Genomic DNA, 6,000 nt, shown 5'->3' with positions numbered 1-6,000 from the left:
GCTTAAAAATAAAGCAATCAATCTCCACCGTTATATGGTCTTAGCTTGTTACACACAAATGAAATATACTTATATTTAGATATGGGTTAATGTACATAAACGTGTATATTAAATTGGATCAATAACAGTTAACCGAAGTTATCCATATGAACACTTTTGTCTTAACCATATTCATCTAACACTTCTGGATCAAATATGAAGATTAATCAATCACAAAAGATTATTAAATGAATCTAATTGTGTTTCAAATAGAGTTGTTCAACTGTTCACTATCTCATAAAAATATATATGAACAAATTGAATCGAAATCGGTTTGATTCGTAATCATACAAAGTACTTATACAAGAATCAATTCATGAATGTTAAGCCACGGTTTGCAAAGATTACATTCCTTATATCATAAATGTTTTAGTTCATGAGTATGAGAATCATACATAACCGATTCTTGAACTTCACCACTGTGTTCGCAAACCAAGTATGCGAACAGCAGCACCGTACCTTGGCCTAGTCAAGCCATTCGCAAACCCGGTTCGCAAACAACCGTTCCAGACTCAACTCATGTAAACCCATTTGCATAATAGGTACGCAAATAAGAGTTCCGAACCTTCTCAGGTAATTCCGTTCGCGTACTAGGTACGCAAACAAGAGTTCCGGACCTGAATCATCACAATACAGTTCGCTTACCAGATATGCATACCGTGTTGTATCCAGACATGGGTAATTGTTCTAAACTCTCATTTCAATCATTAAAACATCATTGGAATACGATAGTGGTTGTCTCACACAAACCATTAGCTTCAAGTAATTTTCAAGTGATCGAATGATCAATACGAAACTTCCCAAGCTAACGTTAAATGACTGTCTCACACAAATCATATAAGATGTTCAAGGTAATATTCGCATGATCATCTTTTGACTTAATATTTAGTTTCCAACAAATAGATTGTTTCCAACTAAACTCGTCAAGAATATGATAAACATAGCTAAAGCAAAAATCTTCCAACACATATTTCGAGAAATATATAAGCGAGATAAACTTGGCTCGAAATATCAAATGTGTATAACATAAAAGTCTATATAGCTATACGACTTAATCTCATTAGAAGATATAATATAATAGACTTCTGAGTGATAGATATGTTTTAGTCTCCACATACCTTTCGTTGATGTTGTTCCTCCAAGCTCCTCAGTAGATCTCCGTCTTCAATTAATGAACGCCGTGAAGTCTAAAGCTCAACTACACATTTTATCATAATCCGAGACATAGCTATAAGTAGACTAGAAATCAAATATATAGTTTTGATAAACTAAACTTGACAAACAAGCTTGAGATAGCAACGCTTGCGAGTTCGACCGAGTAGTGCTCTAACAATCTCCTCCTTTGTCAATTTTTCGTGACAAAACTATCAATACATATGGATTACAAAATAAACTTTGTAGCTTTTCATCCATCATGCTTGATTTCCTTGGCTCTTCAACATTCCTTGAATTTTTTGTTACTACAAGTACCTTCAACGATTCTGAACGTGTTCAACTCAGCATCATTGTTGTTGAAGATCCGTAGCCATAACAATAAGAAAACAGATGTTCTCGATCATTGTTATACAATGTCATAATATTATTATAGATAATCAAAGTTCAATTGTATCACAACTTTGAAATAATACTATGGTGATATATATCACTCCCCCTTAGTCAATACTTCATCTTACAATGAAAACCACTCCCCTTTACATAATGATCAGTAAATCATATGTATGTAGTGTGAACTACCAAATAATTCTCCCCCTTTTTGTCAATATAAATTGCAAAAGGTACGAAAACTATGGGATCATAATGAAATTTTCAAAAGGATACTTCATGACCAAAAGAGAACATATCAATTTTGTTTCGATGATTTCACATAGTCGAAACTTAGTGTATTCATCAAAGAGTTTATAAAGATACAAGATAACTCCTACAATATTCCATAGCCACACTCCCCACAAATATATGGTAATTAAGCACAAGTTCAATTAAGAACTCTTCCCCATTTGAAGTCATTCCCAAGAGAACAACATGAGCGACCTTACTTTTACAAGAAAAGAAATATTTCTTAGGACATTAACAAATCACATGGATTTGTATCCGGTAAACTCGAATAAATTAACCACAAGAAGACCTTAATGATTAGTTTAACCAGAAACGCTCAACATAAGAAAAATTACGGAGCCATATAGTACTTTCACATAAAAGTGGATCAGGGAAAGATCAATACTGCGGAATTTTTCAAAAGTTCATTATATCTTTCATCAATATTTGCATAATGACACAATAAACTTAACTTTTCAGCACATATGGGATAAGCACAGTTCACGAACATAAAAACATATATATATCATAAGCAATTGCAATATATGAAATCAAAAAGATTAAATACTGCAAAAATCATCTTCCAAATAACTTTATCGTCCCCGAACTCCTTGTCGTCAACAAACATTGGAACATAAGGTTCATGAAGAAAGAAGTCAATTCCAACAAACCTTCTTGACTGTTGCCGAATCAGGGCCTTCCGAATTTCAAGAGATCTTAGAACAATAGCCTTTATTTGTTGAATCTCCATCCTTGTTTCTTTCAACTCTTCAAGAACAACAGAAAACTTCTGAAGATTTGAGGTGTTAACTCTTGGTTTCATATTCTTCCCTTTTCTCTTCAAAGTTGTAGATGAATGAGATTTTTCTTTTCCCTTCATGACTGATGGCTTAACAATCATATTAACATCTTTTCCATAAGAACAAGATGACGCTTGGAGTCTCCATAAAATTAAAATATGGGTTTTGTGAAAAAGAACACAAAAAACAATAGCTCTACAAGCAACCTTTTGAAGAAAAGAGTTTTCAGAGAAGGAAAAGAAGGTAGGGTTATGGAACCTATATACAGTGTAATAGGGTTCACGTACGATCAATACAAACATCCCTAAAAAGGGTAAGAATGTCGATTTTGACCCCCCCCCCCCTTTTTATATTCAGATACTGAGAAATCCTTTCAATATCATTATTTGTCGATATGAAAAGAAGAACTAGAAAATTAGAAAAAAGAAAAAAAAAAACTAGAATAGTTTATGATCCTATAGCCCGACTGTGCACAACTCTTGACTCTTTTCGAAATACGAGCACATGAGACAAGATGCACTTTCAACACAATTAGACTGTGTTGGGGTGAACAATAATCTGTCCACAACATGGTTCCTGCAACAGAATTTTCAACACCCATTTTCATAGGTCGTTTGGACCTAGTTCTTTTCTGTAGATATCTAACCTTATCCTTAGAAATCAACTTCTTAGGAGATGAGCTAAAAAGACATACCTCGGATGGATTTGACTTTAGAACTAGTTTGAGCTTGTTTGCTAATCGATTAGCTAACCATTGCAGTTTGTTGACATATCTTACTTTATGTTTGTACTTGAAACAATTAAAGAGTTCATGACCCTTAATAGTACAATAAGAACATGTCAAAGTGGAGGATGGTTCAGGCACTATAGGCGAACATGCTGCTAAACAGAGTGAAGTGCCTGAAACATGTGAGGTAGGGTTTTCATTAGTCATAGAAAAATCCATTTCATCCTCCAATGTGGTCAATGAGATTTCTCCAGGAAAAATATCAAGGTTGATGTGAGTATTGCTACAATTATCAGAATTAATATTTTTTGCCAAGGAGTGCTACACTTGATTTTTCGTCTTCAGTCGAATCATAGTGATCAGATGTTTCATCAAGAGTTGCAGCAAAACATTTGTTCTCAGTGTATTTTATCCGATTTGTACATTCATTAGCAAAATACCAAAACCCTTACACTTGAAGCATTGTGGCATATCCTCATCATCAGTATCGACAATATCCCTGTTTTTTGGAGGGGCACGATCATGGGGTTTAACTAATGATCTAGGTTTATCTCTGGTGAATCATTTACTTCTCTTCAAAAGAATATCTTTAAACTTTCTTGTGCTCAAATAAACTGAGTTGTCAAGATCTTCATCTAATGGTTCAGTCTCAATAGGATCATCCACAAAGTTGCCAACACTTTTACTTTTATCAAGTAGTTTAGTGTGCTTTTGTGCTTTGAAAGCAATATCCTTTCCATCTTTGGATGAATGCTCGTGATCAAAGATATTTAACTTTCCAACAAGTGTATTTCTGGAAAGTGTTTCAAGGTTATTTTCCTCATCGATGGCATGTTTCTTAGAATCATATCTAGCTGGTAGCGATCTGAGAATTTTCATCACAATATCATTTTCAGGAATAGTCTTACCCAATGCAAAAGATGCATTAACAATTTCAGATACTTTGTGATTAAATTCATCAAATGACTCTTCATCAGCCATACAAAGGTTTTCCCAATCAAAATTTAGGTTTTGAAGCCTAACTTCCTTCTCAGAGGTATTTCCTTCAAATACGGTTTCTAAGATATCCCAAGCATCTTTAGACCGAGTGAACGTAGTCACATGGTGCTGAAGATCTGGGCTAATGGCATGGATGATGGCATTTAATCCGTCGGAATTTTTCTTTGCAGGGAGAATCTCGACAGGATCATACTCACCAATTTAACAACACAGTCTACTGAAACAACTACACCGTCTACTGAAACTAATGGAGGATCATAGCCATTAACAACACAAACCCATGATTGAAAATCACGCGCTTGAAGAAAGGCACACATAGCAATTTTCCACCATAAGTAATTCGAGCCATCAAAGACTGGCGGTACGTTTATATAGATAACACTTCTGTCCATAGAGTCAGATTGCTACAAACACAGACTTATGAGGTCTTTAGTGTGTTTGCCTGCTCTGATATATTTATTTTTGACAAAATATTCTATTACTTCAGTTTATAACTTTTCTCAGCTGAATCCTATGAATTAATGATGAATATTCGCTTTTCGGTTATACGGGCCACCACCGAGTAAGCCCCGAGAAAATAGTGCGGGTGTATTTAGCAATAATGCTCCAAAGAGCACCCAAAAACATGAACGAATGAGGATATGGAATACTCATCAAAGGAGGAAAGAAGGAGAGAGAAAATAAATAAAATAATAATAAAAAGATGCTCGGGACTGAACCCACCTTCCGTTCGGCTATGCCGCCAGTGTCTTGGCTGGTTCCCCCGTTTTTTTTAGTTTTTTATTTTATTTTGTTATCTTGTTTCATTGATTAAGGACTTCCTCATTAAATCAACTTCCTTGATTTTTTTTATATGTTCTCAAATATGCTCCATTCACTATACGGTTTACAAAGCAAGTGAGACCGCAATCATTAGGTTTTTACACCATATAACATATTTAAAAAATAATAAATATCTATTCAGAAAGGTGTTGGTGCCCAGCTTGTCGCTCGGCTACCTCCTACCGACGTGTAATGAATATCTTTTTCCTTTCTAATAAATGCCCTGGTTGCTTGTCATAAAAAAAATAAAAATAAAATAATATTCCCTCCGTTCCTTTTTAATAGGTTGGTTTTGTTTTTAGAGAAATTTAAGAAAATTAAGAGAACTAATCATTGAAAGTGGTCCTCATGACACTTGTCAATAAAAGAAGTGAAGTGAAATGGTCCTCATGACACTTGTCAGCAAAAGAAGTAAAGTGAAATGGTCCACATGACACTTGTCATCAAAAGAAGTTAAGAGAAAAGTGATCCCAGAAAATTAAAGTAACATTTGACTTTCCCAATTAAGAAACCAGCCTATTTTTTTGAAACATTTATTCATAGAAACCAGCCTATTAAAAAGGAACGGAGGGAGTAATATTTTAATATCGGTCCGCGAGTTATAACCCCAGAGGTGTCACCATCCTTCCACAAAAAACCCATCAAAAAAAAGTAACACAAAAACCCCATCAAAACAAAATTAACACAAAAACCCCAAATTTAAATGTTGGTTTCATCATATTTATGATGAAACCAACATTTAAATTTGGGTTTTTTGTATCGATTTTCAAAAATTTGGGGTTTTTGTATCAATTTTGTTTA

The sequence above is a fragment of the Papaver somniferum genome, chromosome 9, assembly GCF_003573695.1.
Source record: "Papaver somniferum cultivar HN1 chromosome 9, ASM357369v1, whole genome shotgun sequence".
NCBI classification, from domain to species: Eukaryota; Viridiplantae; Streptophyta; class Magnoliopsida; order Ranunculales; family Papaveraceae; genus Papaver; species Papaver somniferum.
This window is presented reverse-complemented; position numbering follows the sequence as displayed.